Here is a 12,927-nt window from a genome sequence, read left to right as displayed (position 1 = left end):
AACCCTTATGGACACTACGGGTAATTTATTATGGCCAATCCACCTAACCTGCACGTCTTTGGACTGTGGGAGGAAACCGGAGCACCCGGAGGAAACCCACGCGGACACGGGGAGAACGTGCAAACTCCGCACAGACAGTGCCCCAGCGGGGAATTGAACCTGGGACCCTGGCGCTGTGAAGCCACAGTGCTAATCACTTGTGCTACCGTGCTGCCAGAAGGAGGCCATTCGGCCCATCGAGTCCGCACCGACTCTTGGAAAGAGCACCCTACCCAAGATCCACACCTCCACCCTATCCCTATAACCCAGTAACCCCACCCAACACTAAGGACAATTTTGGACACTAAGGGCAATTTATCACGGCCAATCCACCTAACCTGCACATCTTTGGACTGTGGGAGGAAACCGGAGCACCCGGAGGAAACCCACGCACACACGGGGAGGATGTGCAGACTCCGCACAGACAGTGACCCAAGCCGGAATCGAACTTGGGACCCTGGAGCTGTGAAGCAATTGTGCTATCCACCATGCTACCGTGCTGCCCATTATTGAGGTCTAGCAGCTGTTGTGGATGTCTTAAGGCACAGTGGTAAAGTCCCTACCTCTGGGCCAGAAGCTCCAAGTTCAAGTCCCATTCCGGGACTTGGTGGCTACAGTAGGTGTGTGTGCATGACTTGGCCAAACAGGTTGATTCTCAGCCTGTAAATCTTTCCAACATGCCTGATGGCAGGCGGCAAGAATGGAGAGTTTCCTGGTCAGCCATAGCACAGAAAGCAACGGCAAACCACTGTGATATTTTGCCCAGTATCATTATGGACCAATCCAATGGAAGTCCATGGTTGCCAATGATCTCTTAACGACATGGTACCTGGTGGTGAAGTCACTGTTGTAAGGCAGTAAATCTTACAAGCCAATTTGCACACAACAAAGCCCCACATACACCAACAAGATAATGACCACATAATTTGTTTTTGTGTTGTTTGAGGAATAAATAATGACTAGGATAAAATCCCTACCCTTCTTTCGAATAGTGCCTTAAGATCATTTATGTTCACATGAGTGAGCTAAGAGGCCTTAGGTTAGCTTCTAATCTAAAATAAAATTGGGGGCTCAGTTGGCTGGACAGCTGGCTTGTGATGCCGAGCGACGCCAACAGCACGGGTTCAACTACTGTACCAGTTGAGATTATTCATGAAGGTTCCACCTTCTCAACCTTGCCCCTCACAAAGTGTGGGCATCCTCGGGTTAAATCACCACCAGTGTGCTCTCCCTCTCAAAGGAGAATGCAGCCTATGGTCATCTGGGACTACGGCAACTTTATTTTACTTACTGTTACTAATCTGAAAGACAGCACCTTCTTTTTAAAAAAAATATATTTATTAAAGTTTTTTAACAACACAATTTTTTCCCCTTACAAACAATAACCACCCCCCCGTAACAAAATAACACAAAATCGCACTGAGCAAGATATATACATGGCAAGATGGTATATTTACATAGCTTTATACACTGGCTCTCGCCCGCACTGCCAGTTTCCCCCACCCTCCACGTTATCTCCTGCTCATCCATCTCCTCAAACAATCTCTCGTCCCGCCCCCACCCCCCCCCCCCCCCCGGCCTCGTCCCCTCCCCCCTCCCGGCCAGGGTTGCTGCTGCTGCTGACCGACCTTCCTCTAACGCTCCGAGAGGTAGTCTAGGAACGGTTGCAACCACCTGTAGAACCCCTGCGCAGACCCTCTCAAGGCAAACTTAATCCTCTCCAGCTTTATGAACCCAGCCATGTCGTTTATCCAGGTGTCCAGGCTAGGGGTTTTGCCTCCTTCCACAATAGCAAGATCCTTCGCCGGGCTACGAGGGACGCAAAGGCCAGAATTCCGGCCTCTTTCGCCTCCTGCACTCCCGGCTCATCCACTACTCCGAATATTGCTAGCCCCCAGCTTGGCTTGACCCGGACTTTCACCACCTGAGATATTGCTCCCGCCACTCCTCTCCAGAACCCCTCCAGTGCCGGGCATGACCAAAACATATGGACATGGTTCGCCGGACTCCCTGAACACCTTCCACATCTGTCCTCTACCCCAAAGAACCTACTGAACCTCGCCCCCGTCAAGTGCGCTCTGTGAACCACCTTAAATTGGATCAGGCTGAGCCTGGCACATGAGGAGGAGGAATTAACCCTGCCCAGGGCATCAGCCCACAAACCTTCCTCGATCTCCTCCCCCAGCTTATCCTCCCATTTACCCTTCAACTCTTCTGCTAGCGCTTCCCCCTCTTCTTTCATCTCCTGGTGTATTGCCGAGACCTTGCCCTCCCCGACCCATACACCCGAGATCACCCTGTCTTGAATTTCTTGTGCCGGGAGCAACGGGAATTCCCTGACCTGTCGCCTCACAAAAGCCCTCACCTGCATATATCGAAATGCATTTCCCGGGGGTAACTCAAACTTCTCCTCCAGTGCCCCTAGGCTCGCAAATGTCCCGTCAATTAACAGGTCCCCCATTCTTCTAATCCCCGCCTGATGCCAGCCCTCGAACCACCCCCCCGTCCATCTTCCCCGGGACAAACCGGTGGTTACCCCTGATCGGGGACCACACCGAGGCTCCCACTGCAGCCCTGTGCCGTCTCCACTGACCCCAGATCCTTAACGTTGCCACCACCACCAGGCTTGTGGCATACTTTGATGGCGAGAACGGCAGCGGTGCCGTCACCAACGCCCCCAAGCTCGTTCCTTTACAGGATGCCATTTCCATCCTCTTCCATGCCGCCCCCTCTCCCTCCATAACCCACTTGCGGATCATCGCCACATTTGCTGCCCAGTAGTAGCTCCCTAGGTTTGGCAGCGCCAACCCTCCTCGGTCCCTACTGCGTTCCAGGAACCCTCTCCTTACCCTCGGGGTCTTATTCGCCCACACAAACCCCATAACACTCCCACCTACTCTCTTGAAAAAGCCCTTGGTCATCACGATGGGGAGGCACTGAAACACAAACAAAAACCTCGGAAGGACCACCATTTTGACCGACTGCACTCTACCCGCCAGCGAGAGCGGCAACACGTCCCATCTTTTGAAGTCCTCCTCCATTTGGTCCACCAACCTCGTCAGATTCAGTTTATGTAGGGCCTCCCAACTCCTGGCTATCTGGATCCCCAGATACCGAAAACTCCCCACCGCCCTCCTCAGCGGTAGGTCCCCTATCCCTCTTTCTTGGTCCCCCGCGTGTAATACAAAAAGCTCACTCTTCCCTACATTGAGCTTATAGCCCGAGAACTCCCCAAACTCCCTCAGAGTCTGCATGACCTCCACCATCCCCTCCATTGTGTCCGCCACGTACAGCAGCAGGTCATCCGCATATAGCGACACCCGATGCTCTTCTCCCCCGCGGACCACCCCCCTCCATTTATTAGACTCCCTCAGTGATATGGCCAAGGGTTCGATCGCCAATGCAAACAACAGGGGGGACAGGGGCACCCCTGCCTCGTTCCTCCGTACAGCCGAAAGTACTCCGACCTCCGCCGGTTCGTCACCACACTCACCACTGGGGCGCTGTAAAGGAGCTTAACCCAGCTAATAAACCCTCCCCCGAACCCAAACCTACGCAAACCTCCCAGAGGTACTCCCACTCTACTCGGTCAAAGGCCTTTTCCGCGTCCATAGCTGCCACTATCTCCGCCTCTCCCTCCTCCGATGTCATCATTATCACGTTTAAGAGCTGCCGCACATTAGTATTTAATTGCCTGCCCTTTACGAATCCCGTCTGGTCCTCATGAATCACCTCCGGGACACAGTCCTCAATCCTCGTGGCCAGCACTTTTGCCAATAACTTAGCGTCCACATTGAGGAGCGAAATCGGCCTGTACGATCCACATTGCAGTGGGACCTTGTCTCGCTTTAGAATCAAGGAAATTGTCGCCTCCGACATTGTCGGGGTCAGGGTCCCCTCCTCTCTTGCCTCGTTATAGGTCCTCACTAGTAGCGGGGCCAACAGGGCCACATACTTTCTATAGAACTCCACCGGGAACCCGTCCGGCGCCGGGGCCTTCCCCGCCTGCATACTCCCCAAACCCTTACTCAGCTCCTCAACCCGATTGGTGCCCACAAACCAGCCGCCTCTTGCTCCTCCACCCTCGGGAACCTCAGTTGGTCTAGGAATCGTCTAATCCCCTCTTCCCCCCCTGGGGGCTGGGATCTGTACAGCTCTTCATAGAAGGCCTTGAATACCTTGTTTATTTTTGTTGCACTCTGAACCGTGGCTCCCCTTCCATCTTTGATTCCCCCTATTTCCCCTCGCTGCCATCCTCTTACGGAGCTGGTGCGCCAGCATCCGACTGGCCTTTCCCCCGTACTCGTAGGTCGCCCCCTGCGCCTTCCTCCACTGTGCCTGCGCCTTCCCTGTGGTCAACAGGTCAAACTCCGTCTGGAGCCGTCGCCTTTCCCCAAGTAATCTTTCCTCCGGGGCCTCTGCGTATCTCCTGTCCACTCGCACAATCTCCCCCACTAACCTCTCCCTTTCCATGCCCTCTGTCTTCTCCCTATGAGCCCTGATGGAGATTAGCTCTCCCCTGATCACCGCCTTCAACGCCTCCCATACCACCCCCACTCGCACCTCCCCGTTGTCGTTGGCCTCCAAGTACCTTTCGATACACCCCCTCACCTTCCCACACACCACCTCATCTGCCAGCAGTCCCACGTCCAGCCGCCACAGCGGGCGTTGGTCCCTCTCCTCTCCCAACCCCATTTCCACCCAGTGCGGGGCATGGTCCGAAACGGCTATGGCCGAATACTCCGTCCCCTCCACCCTCTGGATGAGCGCCCTGCCCAGAACAAATAAATCTATCCGGGAGAGGCCTTGTGCACGTGGGAAAAGAAAGAAAATTCCCTGGCCTGCGGTCTTGCAAACCTCCATGGGTCCACTCCCGCCATCTGATCCATAAACCCCCTGAGCACCTTGGCCACCGCCGGCCTCTTTCCAGTCCTTGATCTGCAGCCGTCCAGTGCTGGGTCCAGCACTGTATTAAATCCCCTCCCATTATCAGTCCTCCTACCTCCAGGTCCGGAATGCGCCCCAACATGCGCTTCATGAATCCAGCATCATCCCAGTTCGGGGCGTATACATTTACCAACACCACACACGTCCCTTGCAACCTACCACTCACCATCACATATCTCCCTCCATCATCCACAACGATAGTCTTGGCCTCAAATGACACATGCTTTCCCACCAGAATTGACACCCCTCTATTTTTCACGGCCAGTCCCAAGTGAAATACCTGTCCTACCCATCCCCTTCTTAACCTGACCTGGTTCGCCACCTTCAGGTGTGTCTCTTGGAGCATAGCCACGTCTGCCTACAGTCCCTTCAAGTGTGCGAACACTCGAGCCCTCTTCACCGACCCATTCAGGCCCCTCACGTTCCACGTTATCAGCCGGATTGGAGGGGCTCTCACCTCACCACCACCCCCCCCCCCCCCCCAGTCCCCAGCCGGGGGACCTCCGTCCCGACCACCTCTTCTGTGTCCCATTCCCTTTCGGCCAGTGCAGCAGCAACCCTTTTTCCCCTCCCTTCCGCCCCCCCCCCACCCCCTAGATCCCTGTCTAGATTTTTTGTTCCCCCCATATCACTCCCGTAAGTCAGCTGACACCTGCTGACCCCGGCTTCCCCCGCCATCCCTTTGACCCCCCCCCCCCCCCCGTGTGGGAGTCTCCCAATCAGTATACGTTCCTTCGTTCCCCTTCCCGCCTTTCGTCCCGCATGCGGGAAAAGAACCCCGCGCTTTCCAAAGCCTGCCCCCCCCCCTCCCTCTGGCGCAGCTCCTGTCGTGGCCTTGTCTCTCTCCCCCAACCCATATAACATTTCCTGCGCGTGGTTGACCCCCTATATACAACAACCATCATACTTCAACCCTCAAACACCCCCCACCCTCACAAACCCTCAATTAGAGTCCAACTTTTCAGTTAGTATAAAGGTCCACGCCTCTTCGAAGTAGTGGTGTTGGCCATTATGTGTAACCCACAATCGCACTGGCTGCAACATTCCAAATTTCACTCCTTTCCGATGCAGCACCGCTTTGGCCCTGTTGAAACCCGCTCTCCGCTTAGCGACCTCCGTGCTCCAGTCCGGGTATATTCTGATCTCTGCATTGTCCCACTTGCTGCTCCGCTACTTCTTGGCCCATTTCAGGACCCTCTCTCTGTCCGTAAACCGGTGAAATCTCACTACCATTGCCCTTGGCGGCTCATTTGCCTTGGGCTTCCTCGCCAGCACCCGGTGCGCCCCTTCCAGCTCCAGCAACCTCGGGGGGGCCTCCGCGCCCATCAGCGCCCCGATCATTGTGCCTGCATATGCCGCGGCATCGGCCCCCTCTACTCCTTCTGGGAGACCCAGGATCCTCAGATTATTTCTCCTCGACCTGTTCTCCAGGTCTTCGAGTCTTCCCGCCCACGTCTTGTGTAGCGCCTCGTGCCGCTCCACTCTCACCGCCAGGCCCAAGAGCTCGTCCTCATTCTCACTCACTTTTTCCTGGATCTCCTGGATCCTCACCTCATGGGCTTTCTGGGTTGCCCCAAGTCCTTCAATTATTGCCAACATAGGCGCCACCATCTCCTAACGCAGCTCCTCGAAGCAGCGCTTGATGAATTCCTGCATCTCCTCTTTGTCCCCGGCTGCTGCCATTTTGCTTATTTTCCCTCTCTTCTCCCACTGCTCCAATGCCACTTTTTTGGCCGTTTCGCTGCGGGTCCGGTCCATACAAGTTAGTAGGGGACCTGTCTCCTCTCTTCCCCACGGGTTGGCTATAAAAAAAGTTCCGTTGGGGCTCCTCTAGCGAGTCCGAAAGTCCGTGTTCGCGGGAGCTGCCGAATCGTGCGGCTTAGCTCCGCATAGCCGCAACCGGAAGTCAAAGACAGCACCTTCAACAGTGCAGTACTCCTTTAGTACTGCACTTAAAAGTGTCAGCCTTAATTTTGTACCTCTGCTTTTGAATGGAACTTGTTTCCACAACTTTCTGACTCAGAGGTTCTAGTGGCATCACCAGGCTATGACTAAACATTCAAAGGATTAGACAGGAAAGCAGACGTGGAAGAATTCAGATGAGGCTTGTTTTCTGTCTGAGGTAAATTTTATTGACGTATCCCTTGGCAGTAGGTGAATATAAGAAATAGGAGTAGACCATTCAGTTCCTTGAACCTGCTCCTGAACCCAACGAGATCATGACTGATCGTCAACCGCAACTACACTCTCCAACATTCATTGATGATGATGCATTACCCAGAAAAATGATTCACGAATATTCCACATTTCATGGTGGTTGAATGGGGACTTCATGTGTATGGAAAAACTGAAACATGAAACTAGCAAACTACATTAGTAACTTTCTAACCAAGCAGAGAATGAATGATCTGACAAATTCTTCCTCTCATTTCCTTCTTTGAGAAACCAAGCACCCAATATATGTGCCTTCAATTGACAGTTGACCTCCCACACCCTTATTGATCAGCCATAGAAAATGTTGACGTCCGACCTAATAGTCTATCCCAGACAATATCTTCCTCCTTTATTGGCTGCATCTTCATATTGAAGATTCAGTTATGAGATATGGTCAGAAAAACTGGTCAGAATAATCCTAAACATTATTTCAAGTTAAACCACATCGACAGATCAGATAGGCATGCCGAATGTTTGCCCCCGAGTCAGGAGTCGGGAGACTCAGGAAAAATTGCCCTGGATATTCATTCTGGGGTGGGTGTTATCAGGATTCACTGATATGGGGCAGGAATCTCCGGCCTCCCAGCCATCGGTTTCTCAGCGGCCCTGCCGTTCGCTAGCGGCAGGATTCTCTGCTCTCATCTTTGTCAATCGGAATTCTCACTGGAGCTACCCATGCCGCCGGGAAACCCTCAGGCGGGGGTGCTGCCGACGGTGACCAGAGAATCTCGCCGCCAGCGAACGGTAGGAGAATTCTAGCCATGGTTTTGTAAGCCACCTTTTGTAATAGTAATAATAATCTTTATTGTCACAAGTAGGCTTACATTAACACTGCAATAAAGTTACTGTGAAAAGCCTTAGTCGCCACATTCTAGCGCCCGTTCGGTTACACAGAGTGAAAATTCAGAATGTCCAAATTACCTAACAGCAAGTCTTTCGTGACTTGTGGGAAGAAACCAAAGCACCCGGAGGAAACCCACATAGTGGTTTTATCAAACCACAAGAAAGAATAGGGATACACCAGGTGGACTACAACTATTTGAGAAGACGCACCACCACCTTCTCAGGGCAACTGGAAATGAGCAATAAATACCAGCCTTGTCAGTGGTGTCCACAACACAAAAATGCATTTATGAAAAATGCCAATCGTCGTTCCGTAGTAATCCCTCACTCCTAACCAAGCCACGCTGCAACTTCAACAAAAGGTATCTCTTGAAAAGCACTTCAAGTGTTGTGTCCATTTATCCTTTTTTTTTAAATTACAAGGAGGACACTTTGATCCAAGAGTGATGTGCTGAAACAAAATCTGATAGCTTTCATTTCCTGAGCAATGTATATCCCTCTAGGGCCTCGCCTCAACCTCCGTCTCGGCCAGGATTAAATTGTAGGTCACTCCTTCCAAGTAGACAGAAGCTTTAACTCTATCTCACATGGCGCATTTTACTTCCATCGCTGACACAGTGATGACAGTCCTGACCACATTGAGCGAGCTTCGGGCTACAGTGGGAGATGTATAATTTTGGTAATATGACGACGAGAGTACCGAGGCTGCCAATTTGACCCGGATTCTATTCTTTCGTCAAATGCTTTTCTTGCACTTCATGGCAAGCACCAGATGTCTCAGTCTCAAAATTTGCCACACACTAAAATTCCTGACAGATTTTGAATTGAAGGTTTCAAATTCTTTTTGTGTGAAAATAAAAAAATGAACACCCAGTGTGTGAATGGCAAAAATGGACTGTAGAAAACGGGATAACATTAAGCAGGCAGACGATGTGTCAAGACCAGCTGTATAAATAATCCCTATGGTTCTTCAATTCAGTCCAGGCTTGTACTTCTATTGTCAAGCCCTCAAGCTTCTATCAGTGTCCTTTTGGCTCAGTGCCAGGAGGCATGAGGTACCACCCAGGTAGCAGGCCCCATTAATTGGCCAATGGGGCACGCCATAGACTTTGCTTTGCATTTACCTGCTTGGTGTAGGTTAAGGTCAGGAGTTCAGCATTGGCAAATGCCGGTGATGGTGGAAATAAGAAGTGTGATTTCCAACACTGCGCATTCACTTGAAGGAAAAAGCAAAAATCTGAAATAAGAAACAGAAGATGCTGGAAATACTCAGCAGATCTGGCAGCATCTGCGAGGAGAGATACAGAGTTTACAGTTCAGATCAAGGACCTTTCCTCAGAGCAAATTAAAGGCAATCTGAGGGTAATTAATGCACCCTCTCTCCATCCCCACTCTGTCCTTGCCCAGCGGCCAACACTCGGTGTCTAAGCTCGAAATTTGCTTCTGAAGCAAAGTATGAAAGAGAAAAGCAGATGCTGACTTTCATGACTTTGGATGATCCAAAGCACTTCATGGTCAATTAATCACTGGTTACTATTACTGCCCTAATGTAGGATACACAGCAGCCAATTTGCGGACAGCAAGGTCCCAAAAGTAGCAATGAGATAATGACTAGATAATCTACTTTAGTGATGTTGAATGAGGGGTAAATATTGTCCAGAATGTCAGGGAGAACTCTCCTGCCCTTTGAAATAGTGTACAGGATTTTCTCACGGAAGGCCATACCTCGATTTTACATCGCAAACAAGACACACCGCCAACAGTGCAGTAGTTGCTCAGCAATTCATTGTCCTAGATTCTGTGCTCAAGTCCATTGAGTGGGCTGGATTTGAAATCTCATAACCCTTTGATTGAGAGGCAATGCTTTACTGCTGGACCATAGCCAGCACCTGTATCAGAAAGTGCTTGGTGCCGAATAATCCATACACCTAACAATTAACCAGCAGCAACATCCTGAAAAGGAAGTGGGAAATGGTATAATAGGCAATAAGACTAATCCACAAAGGGCACCACAGCTGAGCACCAATTCTGTTCTCAAGTGGTATCCATAGGGCGAGATTCTCCACTCCCGCGCCGAAGTGGCCGCGCCGTCGTGAACACCGTCGAGGTTCACGACGGCGCGAAACGGCCCCGATCCCGACCGATTCAGGCCCTGACAATGGGCCAGGATCGGGGCCGCGTCATCTACACGCGCCAGGCCTTGTCGCCCGCGTATAGGCGGCGCCACATAGATGACACTGACGGCGCCGCATAACGGGCGCCATCCGCGCATGCGCGGGTTGGCCGGCGCCAACCCGCGCATGCGTTGTTGCCGTCCTCTCTAAGTCCGCCCCGCAAGAAGATGGCGGACGGATCTTGCGGGGCCGCGGAAGGAAGGAGGTCCTCCTTCAGAGAGGACGCCACCCCACATTTCAGGTAACTCCCGGTGCAGGATCCCCCCTCGCCCCCCCGCAGGCCGCCCCCCCCCCCCCCCCCAACGTTCACGCACCGCTCACGGCGGCAGCGACCAGGTGTGGACGGCGCCGGGGGGAATCCGCCGTTTTGGCCTGGCCGCTCGGCCCATCCGGGCCTGAGAATTGCGGGGGTGCCGGAGAATCGCCATTTTGGGTGTCTCCGGCGATTCTCTGGCTTGCGGCCCGCGAAACTCGACCGGACCGTTCCCGTCGCTTGGGAGAATCGCGGGAGGGCGTCGGACCGGCGACCCGGGAAATTTTGGCGGCACAGGCGATGCTCCCAACCGGCGCGGGAGTGGAGAATCGCGCCCATAAACTTTACAGAAAATGCCCCTCAACAGAGATCAAGAGCTGTGAACCTTCTCCCTTGCTGAGTGACAATGGGCTGGATTTTATGAGGTGCCATGGTCCTTGCTCCCCCCAGATAAAAAGTCAGTGGAAAGCTCACCCACAGAAAAAACAGCTGTCACAGTGTCACTGGCCGTTAATAGGCTGGAATGGGATTTCCACCTCCCAGGAACAAGATGCTTTTCCCCAGAGGACTGCCAGCCAATCATTAGGCCAATAGCTTTGTAGTCCCAGCAGCCCCAGGTGGGACGAGTGGCCACTGTTGGAACTGCAGACAGACCCCAATGGAGATGGTCACTGGAGCTGGACACAGGTAGGTTGTGGGCATTATGCTGGGATCAGGCTGGCAGGCTCTGATAACGAGTGTGATAGCGTTTGGGGGAAGGGGTGGGGCAGGGGGAGCAGGTTTTAGAGGCCGGTGGGTGGGTGGGGTGATAAAGGGGGAAGCGTTAACCCCCACTTTACCCTACACCAGCCCATGCTAAAGCTAATTTGTCACTTAAGGGTCTCAATAGGCCAGAGGAGGCCTCCACCACCCCCTTACATTTTATTACTGGTTGTGGGGTGATAGGTCGGTGGTGGTGGTGGGGAGGAGCTGGTGGGGGTGTGCAGGGGGGTGGTGGGGGTGGGGAGGGGGTGGTGGGGAGGGGGGCGCGGGGTGTGGGGGGGGGGGGGGAGATGGCCGCACGCTGGGTTTTACTGACTCTTAAAACTCCCTGGGGAAGTCTGAAATCCAGCCTGCTGTATCACCTCAATTGAACCATGAGAAAAGCTAACTCTACAAACCACAGATCAAATTTCAAACAACTTGTTTGCAATTCCCAGCAAGACAATGTGGGAGCGAGAGCAGCAAATGGATATCAAGCAACAAGGAGATGACAAATAATGACAGACACAAAGGGATCCTTTGATCCACCCAGTCTGTCCCATACAGGGTTGGGCAAATTATCCGATCCATCAGAGCTTCTCATCAAGCCCTCGCTGTGTTATATCCATTCCAGGACACCCAATAAGAGCAGATAATATTCTGTGAGGAGCAAGGATCAGAGATATTCAGAGGGGAAGGAACTCCGATCACCTGTTTTTGAGCGGCCTTCAATGAATGACCACAGACCATAAGACATAGGAGTAGAATTAGGCCACTCGGCCCTTCGAGTCTGCTCCGCCATTCAATCATGGCTGCTATTTTTCTCAACCCCATTCTCCTGCCTTCTCCCCATAACCCATAACTCACAGGGAGCGGTCCAATGAGCGGCGGCCAGATGCAGGATTTTTGCAATGTGGGGACAGGAGTGCAGCTGCTACATGAGGAGGGGGAAGCACAGTTGGAGAAGGAAGGGAAAGCATGAAGATCTATACTGTAAGTACCCCGCTGTTCACCATTTTCTGTTGACTACGACACTGGAACAGATTTGACTGAAGTGCCAGCAGGCTGAGTCTAGGTAAGTTATAAAGTTACGCCCGCCAAATATTTTAATTAACTTGGTAAACGAGAATGCTGTTCTGATTTATTGATCAACAGCTATTTCACCCCAATCTGTAACAAAAAGAACATTGGGCAATTTGTGCATCTGATAGCAAACACCTGTTTTCTTAAAACACTTGATATAAAACTCTCTATTATATGTCCATGTTAATAATGCATGGCATGCTTCCACAGAGCATGGGAGCCATTCACCCAACTGTTCCTGGACCTGTTTGTGGACAACAAGCACAAGAATAGCCAAGAATCAGGGGAAAGTAGCCAAGGTGTGAGATGGAGGGAAAGACCCGGGGGGAGGGGGAGAAGAAAGTTGAACCACAAGAGAAGGGGGGTGGGGAGGGGAGAGGGGGGCAGAAGGGGGGGGGGGGGGAAAGAGGGAAGAAAGAGGAGACGGGCAACAATAGAAGGGAACCAGAGAGGGGGGGGGGGGGGGCAGGCGGTGGAATGGAAGCCAGAAAGAGAGCATGGGAAATGACAGCAAACTCAGCAAGAAAATACGGGAGAAAGGTGGGGCCCAACGGCCAAAGCGCAGGTGAACACGCAACAACAGCAGCAGCGAAAAGCGGCCGGGAGAAGCAAGTAACACCAACACCAGATCCA

At 52.4% G+C, this 12,927-nt stretch overlaps 1 protein-coding gene across 4 annotated transcripts in view; it reads right to left on the bottom strand.

Moving 5' to 3' along the window:
- Window positions 1–12,927, bottom strand: part of pard3bb (par-3 family cell polarity regulator beta b) — a 1,556,033-nt gene that overhangs the window by 781,099 nt on the left and 762,007 nt on the right. The gene's annotated exons all lie outside the window — the stretch shown is intronic.

This window comes from Scyliorhinus torazame, chromosome 2 (genome assembly GCF_047496885.1).
Source record: "Scyliorhinus torazame isolate Kashiwa2021f chromosome 2, sScyTor2.1, whole genome shotgun sequence".
Lineage (NCBI taxonomy): Eukaryota > Metazoa > Chordata > Chondrichthyes > Carcharhiniformes > Scyliorhinidae > Scyliorhinus > Scyliorhinus torazame.
This window is presented reverse-complemented; position numbering and strand designations above follow the sequence as displayed.